Source organism: Triticum aestivum, chromosome 6D (genome assembly GCF_018294505.1).
Source record: "Triticum aestivum cultivar Chinese Spring chromosome 6D, IWGSC CS RefSeq v2.1, whole genome shotgun sequence".
NCBI lineage: Eukaryota > Viridiplantae > Streptophyta > Magnoliopsida > Poales > Poaceae > Triticum > Triticum aestivum.
In genome coordinates, this window is record NC_057811.1 from 61768504 (window position 1) to 61795437 (window position 26934).

Sequence of the window (26934 nt, forward strand, 5' to 3'; positions counted from 1 at the left end):
CAGAGGTCTCTCATATTTCTAGCACATCTTATCCCAAGGCGGGTTATTTCCGACAACCTCTTAATCCGTTTGATTCAAACTATCAGGGAACTTCTCATTCTTCCTCAGGCGAGTCCACAGGGACACAACTTCCGCCCCTCAAAACTGTTCCTGGGTGAGCATATCGAACTAACCCTTTATACCTTACATTTACTCACTTACACTAACCTTTATGTTCGTCCCTTTCAGAGCTAAAGCCAGACCCAGCAAAAAGGCTAAGTTGAATAAACCGGCTAACGACAACACGACCACTGAACCGGAGAAAACCCCAGAACCATTGGAACCAAACGCTGATGCTATTCTTGATGATCCGCCACCACAAGATCATGACTATTTTGTTGAACAAATGGAAATTGATCCGACGGGCCATGCTGATAAACCGACAAGCCCAGTCAAATCTGCTGATAAACCGCCAAGCCTAGTCAAAGCTGCTGATGACTAAACGGATGATGTTGTAGTTACTGGCTTTGGCTACACCACCCCCGGCAACCCTATTGCTTTGTCAAAACATAGTGCCAAGGAAGAATTCGCTGCTATGGACAAGGGCAAGTGGAAAATGGATTTGGAAAGCTATGCCCACCTCAACGCCCAAGATATCCATTCTGGGTTTTTAAACCGTTTGTACACAAGCCGTGATTATGAAGCCGGTTTAGTGAACATGATGAAGGATGGGTATGAGGTAAATGTCACTAACTCTACGTAAGTATTCTTTCCTTATGACCGGTTTAGACTATCAACTCCAGTAGCCCCCAAGGGCCGGTTTACAATATCAATATAAACCGGTACTTTGTAAAATAACAATGCTTCAATTTTGCCTGTGTAGCCCCCAAGGGATGGTTTATCCTTTCAAGGATGAACCGGGACTTCATGCTATTAGTCTAAAAATTCTTGTTGAATACCTTTGTAAAACCGCTGGACCAAGCTGATTGATGGAAGAAAAATCCATAGCCTTAACTTTGAACAAATATGCATTAGCCCCCAAGTGCCAAGAATAATACTTGTATTGAGCTTGGGACTTATAACAATTTTTTTGATAAGAAGCAATAGACATTAGCCCCCAAGTGCCAAGTGTATAACTTGTTATGTGCTTGGGACTTCAAATATGTACTACCAACTCATAAATTGAATGGTTCTTGCAGGCTGATCTTAGTGAAGAAAGAATCCCAAATCGCCGACCTTCAAGAAAATATTAAGTCTCAGCAAGCAGAAACTTCCAAGGCCAAAGAGGAGTTGACCAGCGCTTTAACAGCCATGGAGAAACTGAAGGAAAGCTTCAAGAGCGAGCCGGCAGGCTGGGATTCAGAGAAAGCAATGCTGCTAAAGAGGGCTGAGGCGCTGAAGTGGCCCTTAATCCGGTAGCAGAAGAGCTGACTAGCTTGAAATGGCAAATAAATGCCATGACCACTATGATGTTTGGTAAATATCCTTTTCATAAGCTTTTAAGTTAGTAGTTTCTATGAAATTGCCGGTTTACCAATGTTTTTGACAATGCAGGAAGTCGCGTTGCTCATCTTGGCTCAGATATGCATCAAAAACTGAAAGTTGCCTATACCCTTATAGAGCAGTTATATACCGACGCTCAACGGGTTATCTGCACAACCTCACATAATAAACCACCCCCAACTTTAATCAAGGAAACGTTGGAAAGGCTGTCAATGATGCCTGCCCGGTTTGAAGAATTGAAGAAATCGGCTGCCAGGGCAGGTGCTCTTACTGCATTAACTCGGGCCAAAGTGTGGATATCTGACCTTGATCCGGCCGATATTGGAAACGGCTATCCCAGCATAAAGGAGGACGGGTCAGATTTTGATAATGACGACCTGAGAGCCATAACGAGGGAAATGCGTCCATTGGCTAGCAAATTGGCTGAAGAGACTGATCTTTCACATTATCAGTCGATTTATGATGCCGACAACAAACGGGTTAATGCGCCAATTTATGATGCGCAAAATCTTATCCCGCCAATTCGTAAGCATACATATGCCCCTGATGTTGACCCCTCCACCCTTATAAGTGATGAAGCTGTATTCAAAGCCCTAACTGGGATCGATTGGGCAACCATTGACTTCCAGCCACTGGGTAGAGAGGAGGAGGATGAACCGGCGTAGGATGATCTGCAAGCTTCAAGCCAGCCCGACCAAGATTCATAAACCGGGGGCCGGTTAAGCTTCTGCACTCTGCAAGACGTTGAGAAACAGTTATTCTTTTGGGCATCAAAACACCTTGTAATAGGCTAGTGGAAACTCTTGGTTTGCTATGCCATCGTGCATATTACTTTGCATAACCCTGTTAATCCGTCATATTAAGATATGTCACATATGCTTCACGAGATTACCAGTTTTTGAATCTATTCCTGCATATGACAGTTTGAAAGTGTCTTGGCGGTTTACCGCTAGACGGGTTATAATGCCCAATATAAAACCATGGAAATTAAGATAGTTTATAACCAGGGCTGGACTTTAAGAATAACCATATATAACCTAAAATAGATCATATCTATGATATTTAATCACACTGTTGGTTTACCAAACTAGTAGAGTAAGGGTGATAACCCAAAACTTAAATACTGGTAATTATCATATGTTTGCCTGTTTATGAATAAAACCAGGCCGGGTCAATAAACACCGGATATTAGTTTACCTCTTACTGGTGACCTATAGTCAAAGGCTAGGCCGGGTTAATAAACAGAGGTGAATTATAATCATAAAGCATTATAAACCTCATCAAATAAACCTAAAAAATCAAGAGGATTGAAGTAGTCATAATTGTGGTATTGCACCGATCAAGAGGGTTTAAGCTATGGTTCGGATACGACCAAAGCCCCCAAGTGATCATCCTGGTGGCCTTACATTGATCAAGAGGGTATAAGCTTTGGTTCGAATACGACCAAAGCCCCCCAGTGATTATCCTAGTGGCCTTACACCAATCAAGAGGGTATAAGCTATGGTTCGAATACGACCAAGCCCCCAAGTGATTATCCTAGTGGCCTTACGCCAATCAAGAGGGTATAAGCTATGGTTCGAATACGACCAAGCCCCCAAGTGATTATCCTGGTGGCCTAACGCCAATCAAGAGGGTATAAGCTATGGTTCAAATACGACCAAGCCCCAAGTGATATTGTGGGTTGTGCCCAAGGGGCACCTATGTTTGAGCTGTGCTTTTACAACAGACTCTCTTTGGTCCCTTTAACCTGGGTAGCAAGCCCCCAAGTTTTTTTTCAATTGGCTTATCAGCCGGTTCAAAGGGTAATCATAACTTCATGCATAAACCGGCAGCCCCCATGTAACCAAAAACTTTGAAGAAATAACGACAGAGGCCCGGCTTTAGCAGGGATGCCGGTTTATATTGATCATAATACATACATTGTCAAAAATATGTACATAAGGAGAGCCTGTGGCTCAGGTGTAGTAAGGCCGAAGATGAGCAATATTCCACGGCCAGTGGGTCTCCTCCTCCGATTTACGTGAGTCTTTGTGCTCTCGAACATCGATAAGGTAGTATGACCCGTTGTTCAGATTCTTGCTGACCACAAAGGGTCCCTCCCAAGGTGGGGATAACTTGTGCATATCAGTCTGATCCTGGATAAGCCAGAGCACCAGATCCCCTTCTTGAAAAGTTCCGGTTTTAACCCGGCGGCTGTGGTAATGACGCAGGTCTTGCTGGTAAATCACCGACCGAGCCGCCGCTATGTCCCGCTTCTCATCTAACAGGTCCAGTGCTTCTTCACGTGCTTTTTCATTGTCCGCTTCAACATAAGCCGCCACGCGAGGCGAGTCGTGCCGGATGTCACTAGGGAGAACTGCCTCTGCTCCGTAAACCATGAAGAAAGGCGTGTAACCCGTAGACCTGTTGGGGGTGGTATTAATGCTCCATAACACGGAAGGTAACTCTTCCACCCAACAACCCGGTGTCATCTGCAAAGGAACCATAAGCCGGGGCTTGATGCCTCTCAAGATCTCTTGATTGGCTCTCTCAGCTTGACCATTAGATTGGGGGTGAGCAACTAACGACACATCAAGCCGGATATGTTCTCGTTGACAAAATTCTTTCATAGCACCTTTGGAGAGATTAGTGCCATTGTCTGTTATAATGCTGTGTGGAAAGCCAAAACGGAAAATCACCTTCTTCATGAATTGAACCGCCGTTGCTGCATCACACTTACTGACTGGCTCTGCCTCCACCCACTTAGTGAACTTATCAACCGCCGCCAAAAGGTGGGTTTTCTTATCCTTGGACCTCTTAAAGGGTCCAACCATATCCAGCCCCCAAGTTGCAAACGGCCAAGTGATTGGAATCATCCTCAACTCCTGAGCCGGAACATGAGCTCGACGTGAAAACTTCTGACAGCCGTCACACTTTCTGACCAAGTCCTCAGCATCAGCATGAGCCGTCAGCCAATAGAAACCATGACAAAAAGCTTTGGCTACCAGAGATTTTGAACCGGCATGATGACCACAATCTCCTTCATGGATCTCACGCAAAATCTCACAGCCTTCTTCAGGAGACACGCAACGCTGAAATGCCCCTATTACATTGCAATGATGCAACTCCCCGTTGACAATGGTCATTGACTCGGACCGCCGGATTATCTGCCTGGCCAAAGTTTCATCCTCAGGCAACTCGTCCCGGGTCATATATGCCAAATATGGGACCGTCCAATCAGGTATAGCATGAAGAACCGCCACCAACTGTGCCTCCGGGTCAGGAATAGCCAAATCCTCCTCTGTAGGTAACTTGACCGTAGGGTTATGCAATACGTCAAGAAAAATATTGGGTGGCAATGGTTTATGTTGAGAACCCAACCGGCTTAAAGCGTCCGCTGTCGGTGTCAAAACCGGCGGATCTCGGGTAGGGGGTCCCGAACTATGCGTCTAAGGCGGATTGTAACAGGAGGCGGGGGACACAATGTTTACCCAGGTTCGGTCCCTCTTGTTGGAGGTAATACCCTACTTCCCGCTTGATTGATCTTGATGATATGAGTATTACAAGAGTTGATCTACCACGAGATCGTAGAGGCTAAACCCTAGAAGCTAGCCTATGGTTATGATTATTCTTTCCTACGGACTAAACCCTCCGGCTTATATAGACACCGGAGGGGGCTAGGGTTACACAGAGTCGGTTACAAGGAGGAGATCTACAGATCTGAATTGCCAAGCTTGCCTTCCACGCCAAGGAGAGTCCCACCCGGACACGAGACGAAGTCTTCGATCTTGTATCTTCATAGTCCAATAGTCCGGCCAAAGGATATAGTCCGGCTATCCGAGGACCCCCTAATCCAGGACTCCCTCGGTAGCCCCCGAACCAGGCTTCAATGACGATGAGTCCGGCGCGCAGATTGTCTTCGGCATTGCAAGGCGGGTTCTTCTCCAAATGCTGAGTACCTGTTAAGTAGTGTCCGACTTCCCATGAATGTTGCACTCCTTGGCTTCTGCGCCTAATAATGGCTATCCTCCATGTGTCGAGCGAATGCGAGATGTCGGGGCATTTTTACACTTGCCACCCTAACCATGTAAGTAAATCGTCTATTTAAGCAGGCGGGGATCCTCAGATCCAGATCACACCGTCCTCCCACAGCGAGTATCCATCGGAGCGCGCCCGGAAAAGTCCATCCCATCATGGCCGGCCACCACAGCTCCTCCTCTCGCTCCCGTAGCCCTAAGCCAGGCAATTGGAAGAAGTGTTCCGTCCCTCACAGCCAGTTAGTAGAGTTACAGACCCAGGGATTCCTCCCTCCAGCGTATATGGTCCCCGTTCGAGCCGGACTAGCCATTTATAATGGCGGGGAGCAAGCGGAGAGCTTTCCCAACCCATCTATGGGGGAGCGGGTATGCCTTGTCCCTTACTTATTAAGGGGACTTGGATTTCCAATCCATCCGTTCCTCCGCGGGCTCCTGGAGTTCTACCACCTCCAGCTCCATAATTTTACTCCTGCCTCCATATTACACATCGCTGGCTATGTCGCCCTTTGCGAGCTATTTTTGGGCTGCTAAGCTCATTTCGAGCTATGGAAGAGGCTATTCCGCCTCATACCCTATACACAGGAGGGGTCAATATATCAAGTGGGCGGAGCCGAAGTATGGCGCATCGCCTGGACCGGATACCTGTCTGGTACTCCGAAGAAGACAAGAAGGGTTTTATATGGAGGACGTCCCCCTTCCGGACCCTGTTCGGATGGGCCTTGCTTACAAGGGCCCGGGCTGCGGCGTGATGGCCGCCAAGTCCAGCATGAATTTCTGCCAATAGCTGCCGTCCTTCCTCATCGGAGATGCACCTTTGAAGTACTCCGGTAGCGCTTTTCTTATAAAGCTCTCCCTCGTGGACCTTGTAGGCTTTGGACCGCCGCACAATGCAACGTGCCTCGTTTGGGTCCTCGGGGAGTTCTTGCCTAGTTAGGTAAGCCAAGAAGGGTTCTGTCCACGGGGCGATGACGACCATAATCACGTGGGCCGAAGGTGTTATTTTGGTGGCTGAGCCTCCGATTACGTCAGAGTGTTCGGGATTTGGCGTTGTGGCTGGGTCCGGACTATTGTTGCCGGTCTCTCCTTCCCATACCACGGATGGCTGAAACAACCTTTCCAAGAAGATATTAGGTGGGACAGGGTCGCGCTTAGCGCCGATGCGGGCGAGGATATCCGCCGCCTGATTGTTTTCCCGGACCACATGGTGGAATTCAAGCCCCTCGAACCAAGCTGGCATCTTGAGGAAGGCGTTGCAGTAAGCCGCCATTTTCGGATCCTTGGCGTCGAAGACTCCATTTATTTGAGATATTGCGAGGTTCGAATCCCCACGCACCTCTAGGCGTTGAATGCCCATGGAGACTGCCATCCGGAGACCATGTAACATGGCCTCATATTCTGCTGCGTTGTTGGAGTCTGTGTGTAGTATTTGAAGTACGTATTGGACTGTATCTCCGGTGGGGGATGTCAGGACGACACCAGCCCCCAGACCAGCCAGCATTTTAGAGCCGTCAAAATGCATGATCCAATTGGAGTATGCACCGTACTCTTTAGGGAGTTCGGCTTCTGTCCATTCGGCGACGAAATCAGCCAGTACTTGTGACTTAATGGCTCGCCGTGGTTTGTATATTATGTCGAACAGGAGGAGCTCAATAGCCCATTTGGCAATCTAGCCCGTGGCATCACGGTTGTTTATTATGTCGTTGAGTGGTACTTCAGAGGCCACCGTAATTGAACACTCTTGAAAGTAGTGTCGTAGTTTCCGGGATGCCATGAAGACCGCGTATGGTATCTTCTGATAATGTGGGTACCGTGATTTGCATGGAGTGAGGACAGTGGATACGTAGTATACCGGCTTTTGAAGCGGGAACTTATGTCCTTCCGTCTCTCGTTCGACGACGAGCACTGCGCTTACAACTTGGTGTGTTGCCGCTATATTTAACAGCATTGGCTCGCCGACATTGGGCGCGGCCAAGATTGCATTGGTGGCCAGGATGGCTTTTATTTCTTCCAATCCGGCCGTGGCCGCATCCGTCCACTCGAAGTGTTCGGTGCGTCGAAGAAGGCGATAAAGGGGTAGTGCCTTTTCTCCTAATCGAGAGATAAAGCGGCTTAAGGCAGCCACGCATCCAGTTAATTTCTGGATTTGCTTGAGGTCTGTTGGGATGGCCAACTGTGACAGAGCTTGGATTTTAGCCGGATTCGCTTCAATTCCTCTACTGGAGACGATGAAGCCCAGGAGCTTTCCGGCGGGCACGCCGAAAACGCATTTTTCCGGATTGAGCTTGATGTCGTGTGTTCGAAGATTGTCGAACGTGAGCCTCAAGTCGTCTATTAAGTTTTCGACGTGTCTGGTTTTGATGACCACGTCGTCTACGTATGCCTCCACTGTCTTGCCAATTTGTGTTTCCAGGCATGTCTGAATCATGCGTTGATAGGTTGCACCGGTGTTTTTGAGCCCGAAGGGCATGGTGTTGAAACAGAAGGGGCCGTATGGAGTGATAAACACCGTTGCGGCTTGATCGGACTCCGCCATCTTAATTTGATGGTATCCGGAGTATGCGTCGAGGAAACACAATGAGTCGTGTCCTGCGGTAGCGTCAATAATTTGATCGATGCGAGGGAGGGGGAAGGGATCCTTGGGGCAAGCCTTGTTAAGGTCCTTGAAATCGACACATAGGCGCCAGGATTTGTCCTTCTTTGGTACCATCACCAGGTTTGCTAGCCAGTGCGGATGTTTTATTTCTCGAATGAATCCGGCCTCAAGTAACTTGGCCAGCTCCTCTCCCATGGCCTGTCGCTTAGGCTCAGAGAAACGCCAAAGAGTTTGCTTGACTGGCTTGAAACCCTTTTAGAATGTTGACGCTATGCTCGGCCAGCCTGCGTGGGATTCCTGGCATGTCTGAAGGATGCCAGGCGAAGATGTCCCAATTCTCGCGCAAGAACTCCCATAGTGTGGCGTCTACTGTGGGGTCTAGCTGTGCCCCGATGGATGCTGTTTTTGTAGGGTCCGTTGGGTGGACTTGGAATTTGACTATTTCGCCCGTTGGTTTAAAAGAGGTGGACTTGGGTCTTTTGTCGAGTATCACGTCATCCTTGTCCACTGTGGAGCGCAGCGCAGTTAGTTCTTTGGCCGCGAGGGCTTCGGATAACGCTTCGAGGGCTAGTGCGGCGGTTTATTTTCGGCGCGGAGTGCTATGTCCGGATCACTAGCTAGAGTGATGATTTCGTTGGGCCCAGGCATTTTGAGCTTCATGTACCCGTAATGGGGTATAGCTTGGAAGATCGTGAATGCCTCCCGCCCTAAAAGGGTGTGGTATCCGCTACTGAACGGGGCCACTTGGAATGTGATTTCTTCAGACCTATAATTCTCCGGCGTGCCGAATACCACATCTAGTGTGATTTTTCCCGCACATCGTGCCTCCCGACTAGGGATGATCCCTCTGAAGGTCGTGCTGCTTTGGTCAATGCGGCTCCTGTCTATTTCCATTTTTCGAAGAGTCTCCTCATAGATGATGTTTAATCCGCTGCCACCGTCCATGAGCACTTTAGTAAGCCGGAAGCCATCCACAATTGGACTAAGGACCAAGGCGGCCGGTGCTCGGGCTGTTCGAAATTTAGGTTCGTCACTGGCATTGAAGGTTATAGCCGTATTGCTCCATGGATTTATTGCTGCCACGTGGCAAACTTCGGCAAGGCTGTGGAGTGCTCGCTTACGCCTATTATTTGAGGCGAAGGTCTCGAAGAATGTCAATACTGTATTGTTATTGTCCATGGGATGGTGCTCTGCGGTATTGTTGATGAGGAGATCCTCACCGCTCTTGGCCACCTGCCGGAGTATCCAACATGCTCTAAGGCTATGAGTTGGCGTGGTATCCGGTGTACTGTGAATTTTGCATGGCCCGTTGAGCCATCCCTCCAATATAGTTCCATGCCCTGCCGTGGGCTTTTGTTTCTTTGTAATTAGATCGGGTGACTTACGAGAGTACACCCTTTTAGTTCGGACGGGGGGTTTAGTGAGAGCCGGAGGGTCCCAGAATTTTGTTTGGGTTTTCCGGCGCTTTCCATCGCACAGTACTTCTGTACTATGGCCGCCAAGTCAGCGAAGTGTGCTATGTCACGGCAACTTATGCCGTTGAGGATTCCCTTGTCCGTGCAGTTTTTGCAAAAGAACGAAATTGCGTCTTCCTCGCGACAGTCCTTGACCTTGTTCATTACAAGGAGGAATCTGGCCCAATAGTGATGTACTGTCTCTTGGGGCTCTTGTCTAATGTGGGAAAGATCACTTATATCTGGGTGGGTGGGTAGATTTAAGTCCGAACCCTGACCCGATCTGAGACCCAGGGGCGGGGGAGTTTCCGATCTTAGAAGTTCGGGCTCCGGGATGTTTCCCAGTAGGTCTGGCCCGCTGTCTGATTCTAGGTTCAAAGCTTGGGCCATGTCCTCCCGTAGACGGGTATTCGGCTCGGAGAGCTCGGGAATCCGGACATAGTTTGTCCTCAAAATAGAGGAAGAATCGCTACATTGCTCCTCCACCACCGCTATTTGATGGGTGACCGGTGGAGAGTTAATCTCCCTTTGGTCGGGTTTAAGCCTGATCCGATCATAGTCCGTAGCGACTCCCAAGGCGGCGATGCGATCCAAGAGCTCGTTCAAGGAAGAGAGCTCCATTGGATCCATCTTCTCGGCGAATTCCGAGCCGATGCGGAGGCTATTTTCGATGACCCGAGAAGGCATCATCGGTGCAACGGCCGAGCGGGCAGTCATGACGAAGCCGCCTAGTCGGAGAGTTTGGCCTATAGCCAGGGCTCCCCCGGAGGTGATGTTGTCCTTGACAACGAGACGAGCCATCAAGCCTTATGATGACGGCACAGTGGAACTCTCAATGAAAGCACCAATGTCGGTGTCAAAACCGGTGGATCTCGGGTAGGGGGTCCCGAACTATGCGTCTAAGGCGGATGGTAACAGGAGGCAGGGGACACAATGTTTACCCAGGTTCGGGCCCTCTCGATGGAGGTAATACCCTACTTCCTACTTGATTGATCTTGATGATATGAGTATTACAAGAGTTGATCTACACGAGATCGTAGAGGCTAAACCCTAGAAGCTAGCCTATGGTTATGATTGTTCTTGTCCTACGGACTAAACCCTCTGGCTTATATAGACATCGGAGGGGGCTAGGCTTACACAGAGTCGGTTACAAGGGAGGAGATCTACAGATCCGAATTGCCAAGCTTGCCTTCCACGCCAAGGAGAGTCCCACCTAAGGATGGCAATTTTACCCACGGGTACGGGTACCCGCGGGTACCGTACCCGCATGGGCAGGGTATGGGCACAATTTTATACCCATGGGTAATACCCATACCCTACCCGTTAAGTCATGGGTAGGGTACGGGTATAACCACGTACCTGCGGGTATACCCATACCCCATTAAGTCATGTTAAGTTGTCGTCAATTAATCATTAATTTGTCATGTGGCTTGTCTACTCCTAATGACTTATGAGTATGCTGTACTCATCTACCTGTTATTGAGTTGAGATAATTGTTTATTTGTCAAATGTGCTGTCAATGAGCGTAAAAATGTGAACAACTCATGTGCTATTTTTTCTACCAGCTGGGTACCCAATGGGTACGGGTACCCGTCGGGTATGGGTATGGGTAAAGTTTCATACCCATGGGTACGGGTATGGGTAGAATTTTGTACGCACCAACTATACGGGTATGGGTATGGTATTGCTCTACCCTGCCCATACCCTACCCATTGCCATCCTTAGTCCCACCCAGACACGGGACGAAGTTTTCGATCTTGTATCTTCATAGTCCAATAGTCCGGCCAAAGGATATAGTCCAGCTGTCCGAGGACCCCCTAATCCAGGACTCCCTCATCTGCCGCTTCATTTTTGCGCCGATCAACATGCTCAACCTGATAACCCTTGAAGTGACCAGCAATAACATCCACCTGTCGTCGATAAGCCGCCATGAGTGGATCCTTGGAATCCCAAGTACCAGAGACTTGTTGAGCCACCAAATCCGAGTCACCAAAACACCTAACCCAGCTTAAGTTCATCTCCTTAGCCATCCGAAGACCGTGGAGTAAGGCCTCATACTCAGCTGCATGATTAGTGCAAGGGAACATCAAACGGAGAACATAACAAAATTTATCACCTCGAGGGGAAGCTAGCACAACTCCAGCCCCAAGCCCTCCAATTGCCTGGACCCATCAAAATGAATAGTCCAATACGTGTTATCTGGCTTTTCCTCAGGCATCTGCAGCTCTGTCCAGTCATTGATGAAATCCACAAGTGCTTGGGACTTGATCGCCGTACGAGGCATATACTTTAACCCATGAGGCCCAAGCTCAATGGCCCACTTGGCAACCCGGCTAGTTGCTTCCCTGTTTTGGATTATATCCCCGAACGGAGCAGAACTGACCACAGTGATGGGATGACCCTGAAAATACTGCTTAAGCTTCCGGCTTGCCATGAAAACTCCGTACACCAGCTTCTGCCAATGTGGGTATCTCTACTTGGACTCAATAAGCACCTCACTGATATAATAAACCGGCCGTTGAACCGGATTATCCTTGCCTGCCTCCTTTCACTCCACCACAACAGCCACGCTGACAGCCCGGGCATTAGCAGCCACATATAACAGCAATGGCTCCTTATCAACAGGGGCAGCGAGAACAGGTGGCTCGGCTAACTGCTTCTTCAAGTCCTCAAACGCAACATCAGCATCATCACTCCAGACAAAATTATCTGTCTTTTTCATCATCTGGTACAGGGGCATAGCTTTCTCTCCCAACCTGCTTATGAACCGGCTTAGCGCCGCAATACGACCCGCCAGACGTTGAACATCATTGATACGCGCAGGTTTAGCCAGAGAAGTAATGGCCTTGATCTTCTCCGGGTTAGCCTCAATGCCCCTTTTAGACACCAGAAAACCTAAGAGCTTACCTGCGGGCACACCAAAGACACACTTGGTCAGGTTAAGCATCATCTTATAAACCCTGAGATTATCAAATGTTTCCTTCAAATCATCTATCAACGTCTCCTTCTTCCTGGACTTCACCACAATATCATCCACATAAGCATGAACATTGCGCCCAATCTGAGTATGAAGACAATTCTGCACACATCGCTGATAAGTCGCCTGGGCACTTTTGAGCCCAAAAGGCATAGACACATAGCAGAAGGCTCCAAAGGGAGTTATAAAAGCTGTCTTCTCCTGGTCCTTAACTGCCATCTTGATCTGATGATAACCAGAATAAGCATCCAAAAAACTCAAACGCTCACAACCCGGCGTAGCATCAATAATCTGATCAATACGAGGGAGAGCAAAAGGATCAGCCGAACAAGCCTTGTTTAAATCCGTGTAGTCCACACACATGCGCCAAGTGCCATTCTTCTTGAGTACCAGCACCGGGTTAGCCAACCACTCAGGATGAAAAACCTCAATAATAAACCCAGCCGCCAAGAGCCGGGCCACCTCCTCACCAATGGCCTTGCACCTTTCTTCATTGAAACGACGAAGAAACTGTTTGACCAGTTTAAACTTGGGATCAATATTGAGAGTGTGCTCAGCGAGTTCCCTTGGTACACCTGGCATGTCAGAAGGTTTCCATGCAAAGATGTCCCGGTTCTCACGGATGAACTCGATGAGCGCGCTTTCCTATTTCGGATCCATATTAGCGCTGGTGCTGAACTGCTTGGATGAATCGCCAGGAACAAAATCAACCAGCTTAGTCTCATCAGCCGATTTAAACTTCAAGGACGGATCATGCTCTGTAGTTGGCTTTTTCAAAGAAGTCATATTCGCCGGATCAACATTGTCCTTATAAAACTTCAACTCCTTTGTTGCACAAACTGACTCAGCATAAGCCGCATCACCCTCTTCACATTCCAAAGCTATCTTCCGGCTCCCATGTACCGTGATGGTCCCCTTATGACCCGGCATCTTGAGCTACAGATAAACATAACAGGGCCTCGCCATGAACTTAGCATAAGCCGGCCGTCCAAACAGGGCATGATAAGGGCTCTTGATTTTCACCACCTCAAAGGTCAATGTCTCTGATCTAGAATCATGATCATCTCCAAAAGCAACTTCCAGAGCTATCTTACCAACTGGATACGCCGACTTACCAGGCACCACACCATGGAAAATAGTGCTCGATAGTTTAAGATTTTTATCTGTCAATCTCATGCGACGGAATGTTTCATAATAAAGGATATTGATGCTGCACCCTCCGTCCATGAGCACCTTGGTGAACTTATACCGTCCAACCTGAGGTGCAACCACCAAAGCCAGATGGATCAGGATAGAGCATGATACGTCTCCGTCGTATCTATAATTTTTGATTGTTCCATGCCAATATTCTACAACTTTCATACACTTTTGGCAACTTTTTATACTATTTTTGGGACTAACATATTGATCCAGTGCCCAGTGCCAGTTCCTGTTTGTTGCATGTTTTTTGTTTCGCAGAAAATCCATATCAAACGGAGTCCAAACGGGATAAAAACTGACGTAGATTTTTTTTGGAATATTTGTGATTTTTGGGAAGAAGAATCAACGCGATACGATGCCCGAGGGGGCCACGAGGCAGGGGGCGCGCCCCAGGGGGTCAGGCGCGCCCGGGACCCTCGCAGCCACCCCGTAAGGCGGTTGGTGCCCTTCTTTCGCCGCAAGAAAGCTAATTTCCGGATAGAGATCCTGTCCAAAATTCAGCCCATTCGGAGTTACGGATCTCCGGTTATAAAAGAAACAGTGAAAGGCCAGATCTGGGAACGCAGAAACAGGGAGAGACAGAGAGACAGATCCAATCTCGGAGGGGCTCGCGCCCCTCCCACGCCATGGAGACCATGGACCAGAGGGGAAACCCTTCTCCCACCTAGGGAGAAGGTCAAGGAAGAAGAAGAAGGAGGGGGGCTCTCTCCCCTCTCTCCCGGTGGCGCCGGAACACCGCCGGGGCCATCATCATCACCGCGATCTACACCAACACCTCGTCATCTTCACCAACATCTCCATCACCTTCCCCCATCTATCTACAGCGGTCCACTCTCCCTCAACCCGCTGTACCCTCTACTTGAACATGGTGCTTTATGCTTCATATTATTATCTAATGATGTGTTGCCATCCTATGATGTCTGAGTAGATTTTCGTTGTCCTATCGGTAATTGGTGAATTGCTATGATTGGTTTAATTTGCTTGTGGTTATGTTGCTGTCCTTTGGTGCCCATCATATGAGCGCGCGCGTGGATCACACCATAGGGTTAGTTGTATGTTGATAGGACTATGTATTGGAGGGCAAGAGTGACAGAAGCTTCAACCTAGCATAGAAATTGATGCATACGGGATTGAAGGGGACCAATATATCTTAATGCTATGGCTTGGGTTTTACCTTAATGAACGTTAGTAGTTGCGGATGCTTGCTAATAGTTCCAATCATAAGTGCATAGAATTCCAAGTCAGGGATGACATGCTAGCAGTGGCCTCTCCCACATAAAACTTGCTATCGGTCTAGTAAAGTAGTCAATTGCTTAGGGACAATTTCGCAACTCCTACCACCACTTTTCCACACTCGCTATACTAACTTTATTGTTCTTTATCTAAACAGCCCCTAGTTTTTATTTACGTGCTCTTTATTATCTTGCAAACCTATCCAACAACACCTACAAAGTACTTCTAGTTTCATACTTGTTCTAGGTAAAGCGAACGTTAAGCGTGCGTAGAGTTGTTCTACCTTTAGCTCCTCGTTGGGTTCGACACTCTTACTTATCGAAAGAGGCTACAATTGATCCCCTATACTTGTGGGTTATCAAGACCTTTTTCTGGCGCCGTTGCCGGGGAGTCATAGCGTGGGGTGAATATTCTCGTGTGTGCTTGTTTGCTTTATCACTAAGTAGTTTTTATTTTGTGCTCTTGTTTTCTATCTTTAGTTATGGGTAGGAAACGCAAAATACCAAAAAAATTAGTTGTACCTACTACCCCAATGGTTGAAGAACCACTCAAAATCTATCACACTCCTAAAGCTTTTTACTTGGATCATCTTCGATCCCTTTGTGCTCGTGCTGAAACCCCAACTAGCTTAGTTGAGGGCAAATCTTTAGATGAGCATGCTTGTTATGTGCGACACCGCTTATCTCAAAAAGGGAACTTTTACTGGATCAAATTCATCGTTTGCAGTGCTATGCTTTGAATTTATGTGAAATATATGATGTTACTTGTTGTTCTGAAAACCCTAAGAAACACCTTCCCTACCAATGTGAGTTTAGCGACAATGGAATCGTATCTTCGTATGCTAAGGGTGTTTATAATTACTATGATGTTCAAAAAATTGAAGAATTTGTTGCTTTTAAGGGTGCTTATGAAATTGCTTCTTTGATTGAAAAGTATGATGCTACTCTTTACAAATCTGAAAATTTTGCCATACTTAAATATTGTTATGATAATTATGCTTCTAATGCCTATGTTAAACCATATATTGAGGAATCCTCCGCTGTCCAAGAAGACACTAATATTTTGCAGGAGTCTATGGAAGAAGAAATTGATGAAACTGTGAGCTCATTGGATGAAAAAGATGATGAGGAGAGCGAAGAACAAAAGGAGGAAGAGCGGATTAGCTACCCGTGCCCACCTTCTAATGAGAGTAACTCTTCAACTCATACATTGTTTAATTTCCCTTCGTGCTTACCGAAGGATGATTCCTATGATGATTATTATGATCCCGTTGATTCTTTTGAAATATCCCTTTTTGATGATGCTTGCTATGCTTGTGGCCAAGATGCCAATATGAATTATGCTTATGGAGATGAACTTGCTATAGTTCCTTATGTTAAACATGAAATTTTTGCTATTGCACCCACGCATGATGGTCCTATTATCTTTTTGAATTCTCCAAACTACACTATATCGGAGAAGTTTGCACTTATTAAGGATTATATTGATGGGTTGCCTTTTACCGTTGTACATGATGATTTTGATGAATATAATATGCATGTGCTTGCTGCTCCTACTTGCAATTATTATGAGAGAGGAACTATATCTCCACCTCTCTATGTTTCTCACATGATAAAATTGCAAGAAACTGTTTATACTATGCGTTGGCCTTTAATATGTGTGCATGAATTGTTCTTCTATGACATGCCGATGCATAGGAAGAGAGTTAGACTTCGTCATTACTTTATATATGTTACTTTGTGCTCACTACTAAATTAGAAATCATTGTTAATTAAAATTGGCTTTGATATACCTTGGGATCCGGGTGGATCCATTACTTGAGCACTATATGCCTAGCTTAATGGCTTTAAAGAAAGCGCTGCCAGGGAGACAACCCGGAAGTTTTAGAGAGCCATTTATTTGTGTTGAGTGCTTTCATATAGTTTAAAAACAAAAAAATAAAGAGGGGAACCCAAAACTTTTTCAAAAAAGAAAGTGAAAGTGAGAAAGACAAGCATTATTGAAGTGGGAGAGCTCCTTGAACTTTGTTCATGCTCACGGAAACTTTGCGAATCTTGATTAAAGAAACTTTTCAACAAAAATAATTATCCCCTTGTACAATTCCATTGTATTATAAAAATAATGTGCCAAGGTTTGCCTTTAGGATGTTTACAATGCTTGTTGGTTTGTGCGGTGCAGGACAGAAACTTTGGCTGTAGTGCGCGATTTTTAGTTTTTTTACTGGAATGTCAAACGGTTCTGATTCTTCTTGCACTGTCCCTCTATACAAATTGTTTATTTTTCCTAATTTTGGCAGAATTTTTGGAATACCGGAAGTATGGTTAATGTTTAGATTACTACAGACTGTCCTGTTTAAGACAGATTCTGTTTTTGATGCATAGGTTGCTTGTTTTGATGAAACTATCGATTTCTATAAGTGGATTAAGCCATGGAAAAGGTATATTACAGTAGCTACAATGAAAAAACAAAATATGAATTGGTTTGCAACAGTATTTAGAGTAGTGATTTGCTTTATTATACTAACGGATCTTACCGAGTTTTCTGTTGAGTTTTGTGTGGATGAAGTGTTCGAAGTTCGAGGAGGTCTCGATGTGAGGAGAAGGAGGAGAGCCAAGAGCTCAAGCTTGGGGATGCCCAAGGCACCCCAAGTAAATATTCAAGGAGACTCAAGCGTCTAAGCTTGGGGATGCCCCGGAAGGCATCCCATCTTTCTTCAACAAGTATCGGTATGTTTTCGGATTCGTTTCGTTCATACGATATGCGCAAATCTTGGAGTGTCTTTTGCATTTAGTTTTCACTTTTATTTTATACACCATGCTGATATGAGATAGTCCATGGTTGATTTATAGAATGCTCTTTTCACTTCACTTAAATCTTTTGAGTATGGCTTTATAGAATGCTTCATGTGCTTCACTTATATCATTTGAAGTTTGGATTGCCTGTTTCTCTTCACATAGAAAACCGCCATTTGTAGAATGCTCTTTTGCTTCACTTGTATTTGTTAGAGCGTGGGCATATCTTTTTTAGAAAGAATTAAACTCCCTTGCTTCACTTATATCTATTTAGAGAGTTGACAGGAATTGGTCATTCACATGGTTAGTCATAAAATCCTACATAAAACTTGTAGATCACTGAATATGATATGTTTGATTCCTTGCAATAGTTTTGCGATATAAAGATGGTGATATTAGAGTCATGCTAGTGGGTAGTTGTGGATTGTAGAAATACTTGTGTTGAAGTTTGTGATTCCCGTAGCATGCACGTATGGTGAACCGTTATGTAACGAAGTTGGAGCATGAGGTATTTATTGATTGTCTTCCTTATGAGTGGCGGTCGGGGATGAGCGATGGTATTTTCCTACCAATCTACCCCCTAGGGGCATGCGTAGTAGTACTTTGCTTCGAGGGCTAATAAACTTTTGCAATAAGTATATGAGTTCTTTATGACTAATGTGAGTCCATGGATTATACGCACTCTCACCCTTCCGTCATTGCTAGCCTCTTCGGTACCGTGCATTGCCCTTTCTCACCTCGAGAGTTGGTGCAAACTTCGCCGGTACATCCAAACCCCATGATATGATACGCTCTATCACACATAAGCCTCATTATATCTTCCTCAAAACAGCCACCATACCTACCTACCATGGCATTTCCATAGCCATTCCGAGATATATTGCCATGCAACTTCCATCATCATCATATACATGACTTGAAAATTTATTGTCATATTGCTTTGCATGATCGTAAGATAGCTAGCATGATGTTTTCATGGCTTGTCCATTTTTTGATGTCATTGCTATGCTAGATCATTGCACATCCCGGTACACCGCCGGAGGCATTCATATAGAGTCATATCTTTGTTCTAGTATCGAGTTGTAATATTGAGTTGTAAGTAAATAAAAGTGTGATGATCATCATTATTAGAGCATTGCCCCAAGAAAAAAAAAGAGAGGCCAAAGAAGCCTAAATAAAAAAAGGGGCCAAAGAACCCCGCCAAAAAAAGAAAAAAAAAGAAAAAGGGGCAATGTTACTATTCTTTTACCACACTTGTGCTTCAAAGTAGCACCATGTTCTTCATATAGAGAGTCTCTTGAGTTATCACTTTTATATACTAGTGGGAATTTTCATTATAGAACTTGGCTTGTATATTCCGATGATGGGCTTCCTCAAATGCCCGAGGTCTTCATGAGCAAGCAAGTTGGATGCACACCCACTTAGTTTCCAGTTTGAGCTTTCATACACTTATAGCTCTTAGTGCATTCGTTGCATGGCAATCCCTACTCCTCACATTGACATCAATTGATGGGCATCTCCATAGCCCGTTGATTAGCCGCGTCGATGTGAGACTTTCTCCTTTTTTGTCTTCTCCACACAACCTCCATCATCATATTCTATTCCACCCATAGTGCTATGTCCATGGCTTGCGCTCATGTATTGCGTGAGGGTTGAAAAGGCTGAAGCGCGTTAAAAAGTATGAACCAATTGCTCGGCTTGTCATCGGGGATGTGCATGATGTGAATATTTTGTGTGGTGAAGATGGAGCATAGCCAGACCATATGATTTTGTAGGGATAAGTTTCTTTGGCCATGTTATTTTGAAAAGACATGATTGCTTTATTAGTATGCCAGAAGTATTCTTGTCTTAATGTCAAATGATAGACTATTGCTTTGAATCACTCGTGTCTTAATATTCATGCCATGATTAGATTATGTGATCAAGATTATGCTAGGTAGTATTCCACATCAAAAATTATCTTTTTTATCATTTACCTACTCGAGGACGAGGAGGAATTAAGCTTGGGGATGCTGATACGTCTCCGTCGTATCTATAATTTTTGATTGTTCCATGCCAATATTCTACAACTTTCATATACGTTTGGCAACTTTTTATACTATTTTTGGGACTAACATATTGATCCAGTGCCCAGTGCCAGTTCCTGTTTGTTGCATGTTTTTTGTTTCGCAGAAAATCCATATCAAACGGAGTCCAAACGGGATAAAAACTGACGGAGATTTTTTTGAATATTTGTGATTTTTGGGAAGAAGAATCAACGCGATACGATGCCCGAGGGGGCCACGAGGCAGGGGGCGCGCCCCAGGGGGTCAGGCGCACCCTGGACCCTCGTGGCCACCCCGTAAGGCGGTTGGAGCCCTTCTTTCGCCGCAAGAAAGCTAATTTCCGGATAGAGATCGTGTCAAAATTCAGCCCAATCGGAGTTACGGATATCCGGTTATAAAAGAAACGGTGAAAGGCCAGATCTGGGAACGCAGAAACAAGGAGAGACAGAGAGACAAATCCAATCTCAGAGGGGCTCTCGCCCCTCCCACTCCATGGAGACCATGGACCAGAGGGGAAACCCTTCTCCCACCTAGGGAGAAGGTCAAGGAAGAAGAAGGAGGGGGGCTCTTCCCCCTCTCTCCCGGTGGCGCCGGAACGCCGCCGGGGCCATCATCATCACCGCGATCTTCACCAACACCTACGCCATCTTCACCAACATCTCCATCACGTTCCCCCCTCTATCTACAGTGGTCCACTCTCCCGCAACCCGCTGTACCCTCTACTTGAATATGGTGCTTTATGCTTCATATTATTATCCAATGATGTGTTGCCATCCTATGATGTCTGAGTAGATTTTCGTTGTCCTATCGGTAATTGGTGAATTGCTATGATTGGTTTAACTTGCTTGTGGTTATGTTGCTGTCCTTTGCTGCCCATCATATGAGCGCACGCGTGGATCACACCATAGGGTTAGTTGTATGTTGATAGGACTATGTATTGGAGGGCAAGAGTGACAGAGGCTTCAACCTAGCATAGAAATTGATGCATACGTGTAACGCCCGGGTAACTAAGCTACAGTAATCCCATGCTAATGGTGCCACGTTACCTCCGTTACTGTTGCTAATCTACCGTTAGATCAAATCCGGTCCAAAATTCAAATTCAAAGTTTGGTAAATAATAAAAGTTTTCAAACATTAAAATAAAAATGTTCGGTTTGCACTAAATATTGCATGTGTAAATATGGTGTAGTAAACACATTTTTATCAAATGCCTAAATAATTTAAATTGAAATAAAACAGAAAAGAAAATAAATAAAAGAAAAAAATACAAAAGAGAAAACCAAAAGACCAGAAAAAGAAAGAAAGAAGAGAAACCCCCCTGGGCTTCGGCCCAGCTGACCACATGCCCAACTTGGCCAAGCCACCAGCCCACACGGCCACCCACCCCCACTCCTTATCCCCTCACCCCCGTAACCCACTCCACCGACACCCCACTTCCCCCCACGAAAATATCTCCCCCCCTCTCCCCCGATTGGATCGGGATCGAGAGGAGGAGGCCGCCGGTCGTCGCCGTCGCCCGAGGACCGCCCCGCCGTCGTCGGACGGCCTCACCGGAGCGCTCCCCCGCCGGAATGCTTCTCCTCTCCGCCGTCGTCCCCGTCATCCACCTCACGCTCGCTACCCCGTTCCCTACCAGCCTTGTGAGCACACGCCGATCCTCCTCTCTTCCTCCCCCGCACCTCGTGCCCCCCTGCTGTCGTCCTACCGCGCGCCCGCCCACGCGGGGCCGCGCCTGCTGCCGCTCGCGGCTCCGGTCGGCCCGTGTTGGCCTCACCCCGCCTCGTCTGCGAGCGCGCCTGCTGTGGCCGCAGCCGGCCATCGCCGACCCCGCGCTGCACCGCCATGGCCTCGCGCACCCCGGTCCTACCCTCTCCCTCGCCCCTGGTCGCGCCAGCGATCGCGCTCACCGCACCCCCGACCTCCTCTCCCTCCTATGACGCGTCTGGGCCGCGCCCCACGACCACCGCCCGCGCCCGCCAGGCTCGTCGCGCCTGCTGCAGGCCGAGCCCCGATGCTGCTTCGCTGGACGCAGCCGCCTCTGTAGCCCGTCTCAGGTCACCCCTTTGCCGCCCTGGACTCGCTGCGGTGCGAGCTCCCTAGCACGCCTGCCTACGCCTCTCGACGCCTCGCCTCACCTCCCCTCCCTGTGGGCCGCTCCAGCAAGCCCCGCCACTACCTCCACCACCGCGCCGCCCGCGGGCCTCCTCGGCCCCTCCTGGCCGGCGTCGTGGGCGCCGGCGGCCTCGTCCATGGCCTCGCCCGAGCAGCCTCCAGGTTCGCCTCGTGCCAGGCACCCCTGCGCCCGTTAGCCCGCACGCCCGCAAGCCCGTGCGCCCGCTTAGGCCCCTGGGGCCTATGACATATGGGCCCCGCCCACAGAACGTAAAAAAATAGAATGAAAAGAATTAAAAAAATATTAACAATGAAAATAAATAAATAAATTAATTAATTAAGTTAATTAATCCTATTTAATGAATCTAATTAACCTGTTAGTTTAAATAAACAGTAATTAGTTTAACCTAAACCCTAATTAACCTAACAGTGTATGACAGGTGGGTCCCACTGGGCCCACACGTCAGTTTGACCGGTCAACACCTCTGTTGACTGCTGACGTCATGCTGACGTCAGCAAACACTGTTCTCGATAATATTGTATTAAATTAAATAAATGATAAAATTAATTTAAATCTTTTAAAATTCATATAAAATAAACCGTAGCTCGGATGAAAATACTTTGTACATGAAAGTTGCTCAGAACGACGAGACGAATCCAGATACACAGCCCGTTCGTCCGCCACACATCCCTAACATATCGAACTCGCAACTTTCCCCCTCCGTTTCATTTGTCCGAAAATGCGAAACATCGGGATTACTTTCCCAGATGTCCCCCCCTTCGCCGGTACCACCTACTGCCGCGTTAGGGCACACCTAGCACCGCTCATTGTCATGTCACGCATCGTCATGCTTATGTTTGCATTGTATTTACTGTTTCTTCCCCCTCTTCTCTCCGGTAGACTACGAGACCGACGCTGCTGCTGCCCAGTTCGACTACGGAGTTGACGACCCCTCCTACTTGCCAGAGCAACTAGGCAAGCCCCCCCTTGATCACCAGATATCGCCTATTCTTCTCTATACTTCTTGCATTAGAGTAGTGTAGCATGTTACTGCTTTCCGTTAATCCTATCCCGATGCATAGCCTGTCCTTGCTACTACTGTTGTTACCTTTACCTGCAATCCTACATGCTTAGTATAGGATGCTAGTTTTCCATCAGTGGCCCTACATTCTTGTCCGTCTGCTGTGCTATACTATCGGGGCGTGATCACTTGGGCGGTGATCACGGGTATATACTTATATAATCTATACATGACAGCTGTGGTGACAAAAGTCGGGTCGGCTCGTAGGAGTACCCGCAAGTGGATCTTTGTGGCGGAGCGACAGGGCAGGTTGAGACCACCTAGGCGAGAGGTGGGCCTGGCCCTGGACGGCGTCCGCGGTTACTTCAACATAACACGCTTAACGAGTTCTTGGTATTTGATCTGAGTCTGGCCATTTGGTCTATACGCACTAACCAGCTACGCGGGAACAGTTATGGGCACTCGACGTCATGGTATCAGCCGAAGCCTTCGTGACGTCAGCGACCGAGCGGCGCGCGCCGGATTGGACTGGAACGCCACTAGGCTAGGTCTGCTTCCGGCCGCATTCGCAACATGCAGGTGTGCAATGGGCGATGGGCCCAGACCCCTGCGCGCATAGGATTTAGACCGGCGTGCTGACCTCTCTGTTGTGCCTAGGTGGGGCTGCGACGTGTTGATCTTCCGCGGCCGGGCATGACCCAGAAAAGTGTGTCCGGCCAAATGGGATCGAGCGTGTTGGGTTATGTGGTGCACCCCTGCAGGGAAGTTTATCTATTCGAATAGCCGTGTCCCTCGGTAAAAGGACGACCCGGAGTTGTACCTTGACCTTATGACAACTAGAACCGGATACTTAATAAAATACACCCTTCCAAGTGCCAGATACAACCCGGAGATCGCTCTCTAACAGGGCGACGAGGAGGGGATCGCCGGGTAGGATTATGCTATGCGATGCTACTTGGAGGACTTCAATCTACTCTCTTCTACATGCTGCAAGATGGAGATGGCCAGAAGCGTAGTCTTCGACAGGACTAGCTATCCCCCTCTTATTCTGGCATTCTGCAGTTCAGTCCACTGATATGCCCCTTTACACATATACCCATGCATATGTAGTGTAGCTCCTTGCTTGCGAGTACTTTGGATGAGTACTCACGGTTGCTTTCCTTCCTCTTTTCCCCCTTTCCTTTCTACCTGGTTGTCGCAACCAGATGCTGGAGCCCGGGAGCCAGACGCCACCGTCGACGACGACTCCTACTACACTGGAGGTGCCTACTACTACGTGCAGCCCGCTGACGACGACCAGGAGTAGTTAGGAGGATCCCAGGCAGGAGGCCTGCCCCTCGTTCGATCTGTATCCCAGTTTGTGCTAGCCTTCTTAAGGCATACTTGTTTAACTTATGTCTGTACTCAGATATTGTTGCTTCCGCTGACTTGTCTATGATCGAGCACTTGTATTCGAGCCCTCGAGGCCCCTGGCTTGTATTATGATGCTTGTATGACTTATTTATGTTTTAGAGTTGTGTTGTGATATCTTCCCGTGAGTCCCTGATCTTGATCATACACATTTGCGTGCATGATTAGTGTACGGTCAAATCGGGGGCGTCACAAGTTGGTATCAGAGCCGACTGCCTGTAGGAATCCCCCTTTCCACACTCCTTGGCCGAAGTCGAGTCTAGACATTACAAAACTTTTACTAACATGGCTGTGTGTCTTACGGGCCCACGTCGCCATTGGGTGGTACTAGGATCTTTTACTCCTCGACCTTTACTCTGGGACTCTGAACTCTCTTCTACTCGGGTTAAACGAATTTACTAACTCTAACACTAGGATCCCGTGACCGCATTCACCCCAAAGTTGGATAAGCCATAGTTATTTCTTAGAATAGTATTTTGAACAATTCACACACTATCATTTGACTCCTTTGAAACATCTTTGCTTTCAGATGGAACCCACGAGGCAGGTCGTGCGCCACACGACGGCCATTGGTGCCTCGGGATCACCTGCTGTGCTAGCTGAGATGATGACCTATCTGGGTTATCGCTGGCACCCTGAGTACACCGTCTACGAGGAGTACCATGACTTTAACCAGGAGCAGTACCGTGCCATCGTCCACCTCTACTCGCAGGAGTATGACTCCACTACTGTGCTGCACACCGCTCATGGTGTTGGAGTGACCATCGATATGGCTGTCCACGATGCTGCTTATGCTGCTCTGACACGTCTTCGTGGAGAGTATCGGGAGTTGGACACCTCCCCTTTCATGCACATTGCTATCGCATCTGATGTTGGTGCGGAGGGATACTATACTGCTGCCTACTCCACTGTCACCCGAGAGCCCTTCTACCATTAGAACCTGGTTCTGCATGCTGATGGGTTGGATCGAGCTAACCGAGCTCTTCGCCACGAGTTGTACACCACCTGTCAGCACCTTTACCGTGCTCTGATGCTGCTGCACCCCTTTGTCCGATCTAGGGAGCTGCCCCGTTCTGCGATCTACCCAGCCAGGACTGTGATGCCCCAGGGTGTCAGCTGGCTAGATGTGGGAGGCCACTCTCCCGCACTTGGACCTCTTCTGCCACCTGAGCGTCAGGTTCTGCACCAGAGTATTCGCGGACCCCAGGTTGCTGACGTGGAGTTCCCGATGCGACACTACCAGCTTTCAGGCTACACCTACCTCCACAGTACCTCTTGGGACTGATGTAGGCTTGCTTGTTAGTGTTAGATGCATTCGTCGCGAGCCTGTGTGCCGCCTATGTTGTTTTAGTCTATGTACTGAACTCTGTGTACTGAACTCTATGCATGACCCCTTTTGTAAGTTATGCCGACTACTATGTAGTAGCTATCGTGCTCCTTTCATTATGCTTGTTTCATCATGAATGATTCTTGTCTTTGCAAATTTCTCAATGCTGAACTACCCCTGTTATATATTAGCAGGATGGTTAGACCAGGTGGTCGTGGTAGTGGTGGCAATGCCCCACCACCACCTGAGTACATGGCTGGTATGATCCAACATTTCGAACTGAACCTCCAATTCATGGAAAATATGATGGCTCAGTTTCCTCGCCCCAATATGGACCAGCAACCAACCCCAGTAACTCTGCAGGATTTCATGCGCCTCAACCCAACAGTGTACCGCAGCTCAACTCAGCCTCTGGATGCTGATGACTGGCTCCGTGACATCACCTATGAGATGGAGTCGGCCGATGTAGCCCCTGCCAGCTATGTCACCTTTGCTTCCTTCTTCCTGAAGGGACCCGCAGCTCAATGGTGGGATAGCCACAGGCGTACTCTGCCAGCTGGAACAATCATCACCTGGCCAGACTTCCAAGCTGCTTTCCGTGCCCGCTTTATTCCTCAGGGAGTCATGGACCGGAAGAAGCGTGAGTTCCGCAACCTCACCCAAGGCAACAAAACTATTGAAGCTTATCAGCGGGAGTTTCTAGACGTCCCGCTATGCTGAAGAGGACATTGCAACTGATGCCCGTAGACAGGAGAAGTTCCGTGACGGCCTTCAAGCTGAAATCAAGCTCGCACTTCTAGTGCATGACTTTGCTGATTTCGCCACCTTGGTGAACAAGGCCATCAATGTCGAAACTGATCTGCAGGAATACCAGAGCTCTCACAGGCGCAACCATGACACGGGCTCATCTTCGGGCCCGCCCTCACAGAAGCGTAAGATATGGATCCCGAACAGCATGTACCGTCCAAATGCATCTGCCCCAAGGCAGACCTATGCTGCACCTCGTCTGCCTCCACCACCATCTAGGCAGCCAAGACTTCCAGCTCCACCACCCCAAGCTCCTGTTCCCACTCCCAATAATGGCCTGTGCTTCAGGTGTGGTCAACCAGGACACCGTGCTAGAGACTGCAACCAGAACCAGAATCAACTGGCCCTTCCAGCAACTGGCCATGGAAGCAACCAGCCCCACAACAACAAGGCCAAGTGTTGAGGATATAGCTACAGGTGTAACCCGTCCAAGACGGGCTGGGTTACGTTGCGACAGCTCTTCA